This window comes from Pavona decussata, unplaced genomic scaffold (assembly GCF_977016875.1).
Source record: "Pavona decussata unplaced genomic scaffold, jaPavDecu1.1 SCAFFOLD_128, whole genome shotgun sequence".
Lineage (NCBI taxonomy): Eukaryota > Metazoa > Cnidaria > Anthozoa > Scleractinia > Agariciidae > Pavona > Pavona decussata.
Genome location: NW_028145542.1, coordinates 1,195,001 through 1,210,693, shown reverse-complemented (window position 1 = coordinate 1,210,693; position 15,693 = coordinate 1,195,001). Strand labels below are relative to the sequence as shown.

Below are 15,693 nucleotides of genomic sequence, written 5' to 3'. Positions count from 1 at the left end.
GATATTAAAAAGGAAGCATGCAGTATCGAATTCAATTACTCTGTTTTAGAACTGGCCACCTTATGATGGAGAGCTTTGCCAAGTCGTTCACTTAAGATGGCTGGAAGCAAACGCATTAAGAGGGAATGTCTACTAACATCGAGCGAGGTGTGGCACATTTCAAATAATGAAACTCATTCATAAATTGACTAAGGATACCCTATGGTAGTTCTAGTAAGGTGGTGGTTTTAATTTCTTGGAATTCTTTTTTAAACCTGCAGAAACTGAATGAAATCTGTTCGGGCACACGTGTCTAGAAAAGCACCCAAAATAGACGCGTGCCGTACCGTCTCTCTACTTCGCTCTGTTTAATTCGCATCGATAAAAAAAAACCTCCTTTTAAGCCTGGAAATGTGCAGTTGAAGTGCTTACAAATCGTTTGAGGCCAATAAAAGATTTCTGCTTTAGTTTTGAAGGTCATGAGGAAGATACTGAAAATTACTAAAATTGGCTCAGTCGAAATTTTCAATTTGGCGCAATTTTCAGGAGAGAGTTTCCCTACCTGGCAAAACACCGAATCACTTGAAATTTAGTATTCTTGATTGACGAAATGCCGTTCTAAACCCAGGTTTAAAAATTAGTTTCGAGCTTTCTATCAGTGCTGAGAACTAACGCTCTCAAAATCCCGATAATTGCAACATTAATCTGTGATAAACTCAACTGGTGATAAACTCAAATGCCCGGCGTACCAAAGAACCATCGCCGTGAACCACCGCTCAATTCGGTGTTCTATTTGCAGTTGTACTTATCACACTAAATGTGGCGATCTTTCCATCAAGCAATATCGAGCATCTAACGCTTCTACAGGTTCACTAAGGCCATGGATGTGCAACTACTGTTGTCTAGCAATTTTTCCATTTTCCACCACGTCTACCGAGAAACTGATTTCTTTGTTTTCGGAATCAGCGCTACCGGATACAGAATACCCCAGTGCGTGTGATTCGCAATTATTCCAACCACCGATAGAGTGGTTTTCTACGACCATAAACGGCTACTATAAGAAAAACTTAAAGATTGGTCATCTTAACGTAAATAGCCTCTTGGGCAAAGCAGACGAAGTTATTAATCTACTCGACGAATGTGCTTTTGATATCCTCTTTATCACCGAAAGCAAGATTGATGGGACTACCTCTTCCTCTTTGTTTGCTCACTCGCAATATCGTATTATTCGACGGGACAGAAAAAGAGGAGGAGGTGGACCACTCGTTTGTATCAGATCGAACGTAACTGCCCACCGTCAGATTAATCTCGAGCCAGAAGGAGTCGAATCAATTTGTTTGGATGTAAAGGGATATGCAAATAATTGGTTTTTGATATGTGCTTGTTACCGCTCTCCTGGGAAATGTAAAATCACGGATTTTATTCCAGCCTGTGCCACAGCCGCTGAGAGAATGTACGTCAAACGCAAAGAAATCATGTTTATCGGGGACTTTAATATGAACATGCTTGAATCCCCTGATAATCCAAACGGCCCTAATAAAGATCTGACCAATTTTGTGGAACAATTTTGCGTAACGAACGTGACACATGAGCCTACGAGAACAACTAATTGTTCAAGCACGTTGCTCGACATTGTTTTAACATCACACCCTGAGAGATTGGCAACAAGCGGAAATTTGCAAGTTGGGATTGGTGATCACGATTTGATTTTTGTTGTGAAGAAACAAAAGCTGCCAAGACCTAAAGCGACTACAATAGATTTTACATCTATAAAGAATCTGGATCAAGATGCATTTCTCTCTGATCTAAAAAACGTCCCATGGAACAGCTCTTACATCTTCGAAAACATCGACGATATATGATCTCATTGATCTGGCCTATTCAAACAAGTCCTCGACGAACATGCACCCGTGAAACGAATACAGCTTCGCAACAACCAATTGCCGTGAATCATCCCCGAAATTCAAAAGCAGATTCGAACACGAAATCGATTCTACAAGAAGTTTCGCCGCGTACCAACAGACTTAAATTGGTCTATTAAAATACAGGAAACAAAGAAACTCAGTCACAGCAATGAAGATAAGAGCAATAAAGGATTTCTGTGCTGATACGGCCTCAACATATACGGCCTCGACGTTTCGGGGTCATCGTGACTCCATTATCAAGAGACTAGTTAAAAAAAAAAGCAAATAAGGAAAGGTACCGATGGATATATATTATTTGTTTGATAGATCGGTCACATTTTCTCCCCCTCCTTGGGCTACATTGTGTACATTGTGGTAAGTGTTACAAAACGTTTAGTAAAAGATCTCATTGGTGTATCACTGACTTAAAGCTGATTTCATTAAACCTAGCTTGCGGTGTTTATCAAAACATTCGCTTGTTGTCCCATTTGGTACGCAGGGACATTCATATTCTCTTTCGCAAAGATTGCTAATTTGTAGAAACAATGCGAACAGTAAAACATTTTACAAACGGAAGGCGTGAATGAGATGCGCCTGGAAGTAAATAAATTATATCTTAAGAAATTATATCTTAGTATCAATGCGCACATATAATATTTTAGTAAAACGTTTTACAAAAGGAAGGCGTGAATGAGATGCACCTGGAATTAAATAAAATATATCTCAAGAAATGATAAAATCTCTGACACTCTCTTCCCCTTGATCATTAGGATGAATGGGCAATCGAAGCAATTCAAATGGCCCACAGAAAAATAAGAAGAAAAAGGGGACCAGAGTAAGGTGCAAGAGTGATAAATTCTACAAAGGTCACCAAGTTGATTGACTGCTGTGAAAACAAATATGAACAACAGGGAAAAAAGTCTCTCATACTTACAAACTCGATACGTATAAGCCTGAAAATACATGTTCTGGTAGATGTTTAATTAGATTGTTGCTGAGGTCCCTGCAAATAAAATGAAAGTTTATTTTATAGGAGAGAGAAAATGAGAAGGGTAAGACAGGTCGTGAATATTAACGAAAAGATATTACCAGTTAGTGTGGTTATTGCAATTTAGGGGGAGGGGATGAAGCACTTTTGTAGAAACTTTGTTACTCTCTCTTGGTAGAATCCGACAGAGCTGAAAACTGACATTTTAGATCTGAGTAGTAAATTAAGTTCTCATAAAATACACGTCAGGACTTCGGGACACCAATTTTCATTTCACTTATTCCTCTCGAACGCCTTTAAAGACCTTTGGTGACTGCGCGGGGACAGTAAGTGGCAGGAAGATTAATTATGTATTTTCTCCAGTCATCTCCACAATATATATTATGAGAATAAAAGTAATAAAATAACGGAGAAACGGCCAAAAATAGAAGGATTGATACTTAACCCTAAAGATAGAAAAAAACAAGGATCAAGGAAGAGATAATATAATATACGTGATAGAACATAAAATCACATACATAGACACGGAACAAAACTATTAGTGAGTGCAACGGAGCAAAATAATTATACAAAGTCAAACTTAATATTAGGAAAAGTAGAATTTTAAAAGAACTTTCTTAAATGATTTCTTGTAAGGTTTTGTTGAAATATTTAGAGGAATGTCATTCCAGAAATACAGTCCAATAGTAGAACAACATAATTTACGGATATTAATTCGGAGTGAAAGAATCTGTAACAGTTCTGTAGAGGCATGAAGTTATCACTGGAGCGAGGAATGCCGACTGAAGTAGGGCCAACCTTGGTTTATCAGCCTTGATAATAGGGTCGCGGATGAGATCCCGTGCTGGTAAGTTGTTTTGTTTTGTTGTTTGTTTGTTTGTTTGATTTTTGGTTGCTTTTGTATTTTTAATCAATTTGGAATTACACAAGCCACAATTGCAACGCATCAACCCAGCCAAAACAAATTTAAAAAAAACTGATTTCGTTATACATAGGCAGTTACGGTTTCGCTCGTCACTTAATTAGGTTCTGCAAATAATAAGGAGATAATAAGTTGGACGGATGGCATTATTTTATGAGATGTATTGTGGCCAAGTGAAAGCGTATGTGGTTGAAAATGTTGTTAAAAGTGTCAAAAGCAAAGGCCGATTAGCACTTCCGAAAAGCCAACAGCAGCTCGTTGCTAGTCACCTCTTAAAAAAGATGTCATATTTCAATGACAGAAATTAAATTATAATAAGCTTTTTAAACATTGCAGGACTGTAACCACGACAAAAAGATTTTTCTGTTCATTTATCGTTGTGCTAATTTGTCATCACGTTCACTTTAGCTTTTTGTAACTTATGCTTACATTTTTTTGTTGGCGTCGCGTTACGTAATCGTTTGTTTTTAATTTCATAAGTTCTTTAGGCATTTTTTATTTGGTTAAAATTTTTGTAAAGTTTTATATTTCGCCTTTGTAAATCAGTTGTTGTAATCTCAGAGTTGCGAGGGAGATCTTGTAAGTAGTTATATTTTCGCTTCTGAATTTTTGTTTGTTTTTTTATTCGATTTGTCGAACATTCGCTTTTTACTTAAGTTTTTAAGTTCGCGTTTATTAATTTTGTATTTTTTTCTCGTTTATGATCGTTTCTCGTGAGTTGTAAAGTATTAAAAGACGAATTTGAAGCTATACCAAGAGCGTTAATTCCCAGGACCTTATAAACAACTTTAACAATTCCATAAATGGCTTCAACCCAGGATTTATGTCATAAGGACGTAAGTTTTGATCATTGTTTGCGCTTACATTGGCTGACGTTTCGAAAACCTAAGCAAAAGTCGTTATTAGGTTTAAGTAAACTGTGGAGTTTCAATAGATGGTATTAGTGGCTATGGTCATTGACCTGATTGAGGGCGAGATGTTATTAGTCGTTTGTCAGTTAAGACGTGATGTTATTGGCTGCAAAAAAATGACTGCTGCCTTTCGATTCGTCTATCGTAAGTGAAAAGTCCGTTGACCTATTGTTAGTAAAATTAGTCGATTTGTACAGTGTTTGCCTGTTTTGTTGACGTCATCAATAAAGGCATGTGCTTTCGGCTACCCACCCTAGCCAGAGTTATACTGGACGAGTTAGCCTTTTACTTAATGTGCCAATAGTTCAGTGGCACCCAACGGATCGTTTCGGTAAATTATCTGTTCGGGAGGTCCTTAATCCCCTCCAATTTTCTGAGGGGAATTTTCACCTCGAACTTTCGTGATATGAAAAATTTCAGGCCTAGTGTTTTCGGATTGATAACAATGTCGTTTCGGGTACCGAAAAAAGGTGAGCTAAGATTTTCGGAAAGGAAATAAGACCTAAGGTTTTCGGGAAATGGACGAAATTGCCCCAGTTATTTCGAAAAGACCGAAGTTCCCCTAGAAAGACCGAACAGATAAAAATATTATAGCACAGCCTAAAATGAACCTACAGAGCTTTAAAGGCACTCCAGATAGCCTAAAATAGCGTTTCAAAGGATCTGAGAGAAAACTGTCGTTGGGTGCCCCTGATAGTTCTTCAACCGTTTAAGCTCGTCTCGGGTACATCCCCCCCCCCCCACCCCTCCCGGCTCAAAATAAAATATTTATTTAAGCTCCAGTTTTGGGTTTACAATCGCACATCTATTTACAAGAATTTAAATTCGTATTATATAATGCTACAGTCATTTAAAAAAGGAAATAAAATCAAAACATACACTGTCCTTTCAAAAGATCCATTTCAGCCCCAAGCTCTTTGGCACCTGAAGCTGATTTGGACTCTTCAAATTCGTGGGTTCGTTTTGTCATTTTGGTCTAGATCTACCCCAATAAAAAACCGTTTCAGTCCCGCCAATAAGCCGATTTCGCCCACAGTGGAAAATATTTCATGATCGCCACATGGTGCGTATAGGTTCTTATCACTAGAGCCATTCCCGTTCAATCCTAGCTGGACCTAATGTAGGGCCGTCTCTGCTTCTATTAATGGAGCTGTTTTTATATCGAAGAGCAGAACTATTTTGTTGCAACACAAAATGGCCCCAACCATTACAACCATTTCAACTTCGACTTATAGAGCCATTTTCATTCAAGCCAAGATGAGTCCGTTTCAGAGTCGATTCGTCTTTTATTAATAGAGCCGTTTCAAATACTGAATTTTATTGTAAAGCACAGTGTCACCGGGTGATGGGGGGAGGGCAGGGAACGAGTCCCCCTTGAACAAGCATTAAATTTCGTGGCAAAAAATATATTGTAATTTCAATCTTCTTCTGACTTGCTGTGGGTAATTACCGTCATCAGACAGCCACGAAACTTTGTGCGATCAATCAAAGATAGCTGTAGTCGTAAGCGTTTCATTAGTGTCATTATTGTTTACTTGAACCCGCCCCGCTTTTTGTCCAATTGTGGTATAATAGCTTCACGGAGCTCAGTCTGCACGGATATTAAAAAAGCAGCATACAGTATCGAATTCAATTACTCTGTTTTAGGACTGACCACCTTATGATGGGGAGCATTGTCAAGTCGTTCACTTAAGATGGCTGGAAGCAAACGCATTAAGAGGGAATGTCCACTAACATCGAGCAAGGGGTGGCACATGATAAATAATGAAAGTCCTTCATAACTTAACTAAGGATACCCTATGGTAGTTCTAGTAACGTGGTGGATTTGATTTCTTGGAATTCTTTATCAAATCTGGAAAAACTGAATCAAATCTGCTCGGGCACACGTGTCTTGAAAAGCACCCAGAATAGACGTGTCCCATACCATCTCTCAACTTTGTTTAATTCGCATCGATAAAAAAAAAAAACCTCTTTTTAAGCCTGGAAATCTGCAGTTGAAGTGCTTACTAATCGTTTGAGGCCAATAATAGATCTCTGCTTTAGTTTTGAAGGTCGTGAGGAAGATACTGAAAATTACTAAAATTGGCTCAGTCGAAATTCTCAATTTGGCGCACTTTTTAAGGAGAGAGTTTCCCTACCCGGCAAAACACCGAATCTCTTGAAATTTAGAATTCTTGATTGGCGAAATGCTGTTCTAAAACCAGGTTTAAAAATCAGTTTCGGGCTTTCTATCAGTGCTGAGAACTAACGCTCCCAAAATCCCGATAATTGCAACATTATCTGTCAACAACTGTAAACAATAAGCATGTTTCTGTCAAAATCGCCGAAGACTTTTGTAATATTCTTCTTGTTTTCCTCAGTACAATGGAACAAACAACAGAAAGCTCATATTTAGCTAACCTTGCATAAGATGTCATCTAAGTATCAGTTTCTTGGTTTAATGTACCAAACAAAGCCATCATAGCTCGTTTTCCTTCAGTGACTAATGAGGGTCCAATGACTTCTTCACTTGGCAAATGCCGATTTAAAAAAAAAGAAGCAAACATCTTTTGACGGTAACAAAACCCTGTCGGCTCAAAGAAAATATTAACAGAAATATCTAATTTTAAAGTTCTCCACAGTCATCTCAGAAACCGCCGAACTTTATAATCTTCCGTCTTCGACTGTTTTTGACTATATTTGTTTTCGGTCACGCAACGGCTTCCTTTACCGATCTTTACTTCGGAGTGATTGGTTTTACTTTATAATGGCCAAAATGGAAAAAAAATCCAAACATTAGGACGTCTGCATCTAGTTCCTTTAAAGTTATTTGAACATGCAAACGTGACTGTTCACACATTAACGCGGCTCTTGAATTTCACCTGGAACGGTGATCATGTTCATTTAGGTTGTTTATTTCACGCCGGTCATGGCGTGTGCGTGAATTGTTCATTCACCAAAGATAATTAATACAACTTAGAACTTGAATGATGTTTTAACGAAAGAAAATTGAACAGATACCAGTACAAGGTGATATAAGAAAATTGTAACTTTGGTTAATGAGAACTTTTTCAGTTTCTCAACCAGATTGAAGTTCGTTCTTTTCGAATGTGTCGGATTTGCCACCTAAATAACAGCTAAGAAAGATAAAAGATATCCAGACAGATAAAGAGTTCCGTGATGATAACAGTACCTGAAAAAGGGGTCCGGTGCATCAATTCTTCGTTTACAAGATCTTTAAAAAGTTCAGTTTTCTGTGTACTCGTGAATTTTCTCTGATCTGTAGCACTTTAAAAAAATGTTTAATTTATTCTAGTTACAATGATCTATTGTGGTCTTATAAAACATCGCCGTCGTTCTGATTTAAATATCGTCACGCACATGATGGACACGCAATGATGATGCTGGAACAATTACCAAATATACAAAATTTCCTTATTATAAAGCACTCTATACTTTTTTGTATTTACACTGCGTTTAAGATTTCGTGTTTGTTCCGTTGGTGCAACTCTAGTGCAAAACCGTTAAGACAACAACAAACTTATTGCATACCTAGTGAAATAATTCTACAGGACAGACACGTTTCGGGATATTACTAGAAGTGTTCGAATAACTGATGTTTACTTCAAAGTTGAGCTTATCTTAGCATGCGCGTGATTCTCTCTTCCGCTACATTTCTGCGTAGACCATTATAGACTTGCCACAAGTCGTCCTCTTATGCACCGAAAGAGTGACCAACAAGGCAACGGGGTCGTGAGGCGAGCGCCTGACTGAACTCCTACGAAAACGGACTGTGACAAACTCTAACGTAGGCTATTTCTCCTGCCTATCCCATCTCAGTGGGAAATTGGCCGGTGCAGAGGTGCTAACCAATGACGAGATCAGCAAGGGTTCTCTTAACATTCGGCAATACTGAGAAGGTGAGAAAAGCAGACCGTGGGATAGGCAGGTCGGAGTCCAAAGCTTTATTGCGACAAGCCGGTGTACTGTTTCCATTGGGCTCTTGAATTGGTAAGTACACCTTAATTTTGTGATATACGCTGGCTTCCTCTGTAACTGATTTGCGAACAATGGGCCAATTTAGTTTGGAGACAGTGCAATCCAAACGCAGCCTGATCCCACGCGGTCGTTTTTAGGGGACATCGTAGTGCCTGCTCCCCTAAAAGCGACTGCGTGGGAGCATGCCCCGAACGTGACTAGTGTTTGTCTTTTTTCGTTGCTGGTGTTTTGAACACAATATGTGTAAAACGATAGTAAGAGTTAAAATTTAGGTGTGAAAGGCTCGGCCAAAACAAAAACGAAAAAAGAAAACAAACAAAAATAGGAGCCTCTTTGGCTTGTCTTTTTGCACAGTTCAGATTCAGAAGATAAAATAACTTTATTATATTACATCAGGAGCTACATTCAGGCCTCTAGACGTACTAAATTGTAAAGGCGTCACTGGACCACTTACAAGAATTCTTAACAAGAATGGTATCCGAGCCACCACCAGACCGGTCAAGACCCTGCAACAGGAATTTGTGTCTCCTAAATCTAGACCCCCATCAGATCGGCAAACGAACGTTGTCTATAAAATCCCCTGTGCGGACTGCACATGGAGTTACATTGGAGAAACGAGCAGATGTTTACACACTAGAAAAAACGAACATATTCGAAACAACAAAGTTTTTAAAAGTGGTTCCAACGTTGCCAGCCATGCGTGGCTCGAAGGCCATACTATTGATTTTGAGAATGCACGTGTCATCGACAGAGGCAATTCACGCGTAAGAAAAACGCTGGAATCTTGGCACACTGCGATAACTAGCCAGGCAGACAATAATGCTAAACATCTGCCGAGACAATACTCAATTTTATTATAACTTTATTCATGTCATCAATATTTTTTCTTCACACTAGTATTTCCTTTGTATTATTGTATTTATTCGAATTTGTTCGTCATTTTTGTCTCTTCTCTTTGTATATATATTTCTGCCTTCGCTTTTTACATCTCACTTTTTAAAGATTGCAGACTGGCAATCGAAAGGTCAGTGTTTTTAAACTTTTAACCAGAGAACGTTTTTAGAAATTTTTTAAAGGCAAACATCTTTACATCGCCATGGAAGGCCCGTGGACAAGCCGGCGCTCTATCAACCAAGATGCTGCAAGGGTCGACGTGCTAGAGCGACCTGAAGAGTTATCAGCTTTGATTGTCCGCGAAAATAGGTTATTTAAGGCTTCTGATACTTTTGATGTTTTTCAAGTTTCGATAATAATGGCTGGCAGTCATCGAAACTGTCAGCATCAATAAGATGTTAATATAAGACTGGCTATGATGTAAGAACATTCAAATCGACTGTTTATCTTCTCAGCCTGATGAATTTCTTCAAGAATTGTTTCGTCTCATCCTCAAGAGAACAGTCAGGGATGAGACCGAAGTGACATTTGCATGAAGGGCTAAGGAGTTAATACTAAGTGGTTCTAACAAGAAAAGTGTTCCCCTAGGTTTCCCCTCATTAAAATGCAAAGACTATCATATTTTATCAAAGCTTGCATTGCGGCTCCTTTTGGTGTGTACAGATGATAAAAACTTCGGGTATAAATCATCCATCCTGTCTACACGTTGGTAAAGATTTTATTGTTCTTAATCTGTTTTTTCGTTTTCAGCATGTTAGGACACACGTTTCCCGTGTGTTTTTCGCGCAACATAGTCAAACCTAACGTCACGTGAATTAAGAAAAAGGCGTGACATTTTATTGCGTAACTTATGAAATATTAAAACAGAGTCGAATTAATATAATGTGTGCTTTCGCTTCAAGTAATTATGGTTTTTTAAATCCTGCGAATGACCCAGTAACGACATCTCGAAACAAAAAAAAAATCCTTTCGCGATTCAAAGAAAAGCAAAGTCACTTCGATTTGAAAGGATCTTCAAGACGAAAATAAGTGGTCCGATGGTAAGTCATTTGAGTTGATTGTCGTTTCCAGTCGCAATGAGCGATGATAATTTATCTTGTTGACTTCACACATCAAGATGGCTATATAATAATGACAGGAGACAAACACAACCAAATATCTTATTTAGAGACAATACCTTATTGCAGTTGACGAAGCATGACCTTTGACTGGTGGTTTACAGCCCAATGCCGAGGTAAATTACATGAAATTTCACTAGTTTCTCTTAGTTTGGTTGCAGTCATGTGCAGTTTGTTTACACGTTGATATTGAGATTTCGTGATTTTGAGAGCGCCAAGGCTCGGCGCTGGTAAAAAGTCCAAAGCTATTTTTAAATCTTGTTTTAGAGCGATACTTCCTCGATTTATAATTCTACATTTGAAGGGTTTTAGTGTTTTACCTGATCGCGAAATTTTCTATTAAAAAAGTGCGCCAAATTAAGGCCTTTGGAGCGAGCGAATTTTTGAGACTTTTTGTGGCTCCTCACGACCAGAAAAATTCGTCCGCTGGAGTAATTTTGAACTAAAATACTTAATAAACACTTTAAAAGCAAACTTTCAAGAAAAAAAACTGGGTTTTCTTTGATGCGAATTGAACAGAACGAAGTTTACGAGGTGTGAACCATGTTTATTTCGGGTGTTTTTCAAACCACCCGGGACCGTCACTGTTTTTTCTATTTTTTTTTTCCGGTTTAAAAATATATTTCAGGAAAAAAAACCCACTACGTTTTTAAAACTACCATGGGGTATCTCTGGACGGAATATGCAGAGTTGATTTTTCATCACGTGCCACTTATTTATGATTTCGATCGGTCTTTGTAGACATTCCCTCTTAAGTTTTCATCGGCAACGATCAAAACAATATCAAGTAAGTAGTACTTAAGTCAGCTTGCTTTCGTATTATTTTGCAACTGAGCTGTAGTTGAAGCCCAAAAGCTCCTGTTAAATTAAAAAAAAAATTGGTTTTCCTTTTTGTTTTTTGTTTCTCAAAGCCAGCGACACACTTGGCGTTCCTGCGATTTTTTACGTTTATTGCTGCGAATCGCCAGTAAAGCTAACCCTTAAGGCTGGACGATTTTATCACATGAGTTTTCAAAACTGCCACATCGCTGCGAACGGCGAAAAAAAAATCGCTACGTGTGTCCACATCAATCGGTGGCGAAAATCACTTGCGATTTTCGCTGGCGATCAAATTCGCCGCGATCGGCGTATAAAATCGCCAAGTGTGTCGCTGGCTTTAGACTATTCTCTTGGCGGCCATGATATAGCTGCAATCTGTAGGGACGTAAATTTATGTCGTTTCTATTTTCCGGAGTTTAAAGTACTATTTTAAAAACGAGTGTGAGGGTTTCAGCAGGTTTCCAATCGCGTTTGGAAACCTGATGAAACCCGAAGCACGAGTTTTCGAAATGACTTCTCCAAAGAAACAATACAAAATTATGCAGCGTTGTAATTTTCCATTTTTTTTAATGCCTTGTATGTCTTATTTTTTGTATTCAATCGGCATTTATTGTATGTGTGCTGTGAGGTTTTGTTTTTAATTTTTTTTTTTATAGTTTCGCGGTGCACCAAATTTGTATTCCAAAACCGTTATGAACTTGAAGTGATTTACATATTGATTTTGCCATGGCCGAAGGAAGGTTTCGCCGGCTTGCCAAAAACAATCGAGGAAGAAGAACTTTGCGTAGAAAAAGCAGTACTGAAACTAATTAAGTCTACCAAATATAAAAATAAGTAGGCAGTAGGCATTTTTGAGGATTGGAAGAGTTGGTGGAGATTTTAAACGGTGAGGGTAAAAGGCGGAAAGAGTTTGCGGAATGGTATGTGGCATGGCGTGCGGATGGCATAATTATGCGAAATACGATTTACGCAGGGAATAAATTAACTGAAGAGCGCATCCTAATTTCGCGCAAATTTTATAAGAGCAGGAGTTTTTTCGATGTTGCGGAGTATTAAACAACCAAACAACAGATCGAGGATTAGAAAATATACGCCTGGGATAGAACATGTCTGATCGTTGGTTAGGAAGTGAGAGTGAAGAAATCGATGAAGTTTCGCATTCAAGGAACTAAGAATAAATTAAATTTCTAGTTGACAAAAAGAACGTGGCAGCGAGTAGCCTAGACAAAAAGCAAAACCAGTCTGGAGAAATAACATCAGTCCAAGGCCAAAACTATTATGTGAGAAATTTTAAATTTTAACTCGGTCATTTTATCAGACTCTTTGACGGTTACAATTTGTACAACTCATGGGAAAAATATGTTCTACTTTTTCTCACCATACATTTTCGTCGAGCGACAAGTACCGAAGTCACTGTTGAGCTGCTGAGCTAGCTACCTAGCTATTCAATACGGCGATTCAGGTAGCTATAGTTCAGTTACGCGTTCTCAAACTAAACATGTCCGTCTTTAATTAAGGTCTTTCAGTGCCAGACGTCTCAACCTAAAATGAGATTTAAAAGCGAAAAAGCCCTAGAGCAAAAAAGCAGAAGACAAGTATGATGTTTAATTATCGACACTGGTTGTGTGAAAGGTTGTGAAACTATTCTTATCGATCACAAATGCGTTTTGGTCAAATTGTTGTTTATTTTCCCGCTCATGATAAATGAATCATCGAGCATACAGGGTATGAGAATTGATCTTTTACCGAGGGTTTAAAAAAAAAAAAGAAAATAATGTTTATTATTTGCCCTCGGTAAAGGATCAATCTTTGTCCTGAGAAGACTTCACGCTGCCACGTTATTTTTGTCAACGGAAGTCGCATGGAGTAAAGTGAACATGAAATTTAATTTACTACGGATCCTTGAATGCGAAAACTATAAACAGTTTTCATCGCTTTCTTTACCCTCACTTCTTCCAAATCAACAATCAGACGATCAAATCCTCGAATTGTTGTTAATATTTAGCAAGAGTCCGCAGCATCAAAAAAGCTGCTGCTCTTATAAAATTGACGCGAAAACAGGATGCGCTCTTCAGTTAATTTATTCCCCACGTAAATCGTATTTCGCATAATTATGCTATTCCGCACGCCATGCCACATACCATTCCGCAAACTCTTTCCGCCTTTTACCCTCACCGGATTTTAAAGAGTATATGCAATTGGACAAAGTTTAGCTGCTTACCCGGCGACAATTACTGTCGATTCTCGCAGAAAGTCCGTATCACGGAAGGTAGAAAAAATTTTCCTGAATGTAGATATGGATACTTTGCCAGTCTGTTTCGGTGAATTTAAGAAATGTAATGTAAACTTTCATTTCATTTGACTTGAGCTTGTCAGTTTGTAATTTGAAATTGGCCATTGTTTATTAAAAATTACTGATTTATGTTAAGCTGTGTTTGAGTAATCTATGAATATGCAGATTAACAACAATTTATCATTGTAATGAAAAAGTGATGGAACACTAGGGATGAAAACGTGATGAAACACTGGTGATTTTCAACTGGTGTTTCATTGAGTTTCTCTGCATGGTTGGCTTATAACGTCATGAGTTATTAATAGGTTTCAGAAGAAAGATCATCATTCAGGAGTCTTGTCAAGGCTGAGGCAGAGGAAAACCAGTTTATTCCCGCCAGTCGAAGGAGTCTGGATAAGACAGTGAGAAGAGCATACGTCTCTCCTAGAAATCATCTTGGCGATTTTACAGATCTGGAAAGTCAAATTGTGGACAACCGACACTCTTGTGTTAATAATTTGCGATTTATGTTTTTCTTATTACCGGCAGATTATATCCTTTCAATTTATTGCTACAAGCACATTTGTAAAAGAGCGTCATGCTTACACGTTTAAGATGAGCCTTCCCATTGTAGATTCGAATAATATACACAACGTTTCGCCAAAATGTATTGCGGGTAGTATCTGATATGAGTCCTCATGGTTCTTCTGCATCGGGATTATCGGTAGCTTACAAGTAAAAGTTTATTGTCGTTTGCCTCAGATCCTCTTTAGAATGAAATACACAGGCTGCAGCTTAACTGAATCATTAAAAGTTAAAAAAAAAAAAAAAAAAAGAAAGAAAAAAAGAGTTTTGATTTTATTGATTTCGACAGCTCTTCTGCTCTTCTTCAGCCACCTTTTTAAGCGTTACTGCAGAGACAGATATCAAGTTAGTCTTTTCGTCCTTTAAAATCGGCAATTTTTTCCCATCTTGCGTTGTATTCATTTATTTGGGCTGTAATGCTTGTTACGTCGGCAAAACCGCCCAGCATTTTTTCCACACGAGATGGTGAGCTCTTAGCTACTGATGAGTCCTCTATAGTATTCAAACGCTGAAAAGCTTCTAAACAATGCCATGTTTTACGTTCGCCTGATTGTTTAAATATTCTCCATCATGCTTCCACCAATTATCAACTCAAGATCAAAGAATCGCTTTTTCATTGTTTTTTAAAATAAAATTGACAAGAAAATGTCTTAGATATTACCAGTCAAAATACGATAAAATGAATTACAGTAAACATTAACAGTCGGACTAAATATTGGTGTTAATATTGTTTTTCAGATAATGTTTGGAAACACACCACAAGATAAGATATAGTAAAAGTATGACAATATCAAACGATCCGGCTGACAGCAGCCCCTTTCCCCTACACACGCCCCCCCCCCCCCTCCCGACCCCTTACGACTTGATGAAAATCAAGCAAGCAGCGCGGATTTACAGGAGGAAGTGGAGGAATCGACCAACAAACACAGACAAGATCCTGAACTTGCAGCCATATGGGAGACATTAGTGAGAATCGAACCAAATGCCAAATTCCTGTTTAACAAGAAGAAAATCTGGCAGGGTAACTACAAGGAAGCTACGTGAAAGCCTTGAATTCACGCAGAGTAAGATTGAGGAGATAGTTACAATTAAATCAGCTTTCCAAGAAAAAAAATTGAAATGACGAAGAACGACATCTCACTAAAAAAAAAAAAGAAGTAAAGAAAAAACTGTGCAACTGGAAAATGTCTTCACATGTTATCCTTCAGTAGAATTATGAAAATGATCATATTGAATTTCGAACGAGGCCTTTAACTACTGTTAAAATTAAAGGTTAAAATCCGGCATCGCCAGGGTTTAGATAATATTCGGCCTACAGCTTAT

At 38.1% G+C, this 15,693-nt stretch overlaps 2 protein-coding genes and 1 pseudogene across 2 annotated transcripts in view; 1 reads left to right on the top strand and 2 right to left on the bottom strand.

Annotated features, from left to right (window-relative positions):
* LOC146468855 (uncharacterized) overlaps nt 1-15,693 on the bottom strand; it is a 208,312-nt gene that overhangs the window by 50,933 nt on the left and 141,686 nt on the right. The window lies entirely within an intron of this gene.
* Nucleotides 1,431-2,172, top strand: LOC146468856 (uncharacterized; annotated as a pseudogene).
* LOC146468854 (uncharacterized) overlaps nt 5,196-15,693 on the bottom strand; it is a 156,985-nt gene continuing 146,487 nt past the window's right edge. The window contains exon 2 of the mRNA XM_085124086.1: nt 5,196-5,323. The gene's annotated coding sequence lies outside the window, so the exon portion shown is untranslated. The remainder of the gene's footprint in view (nt 5,324-15,693) is intronic.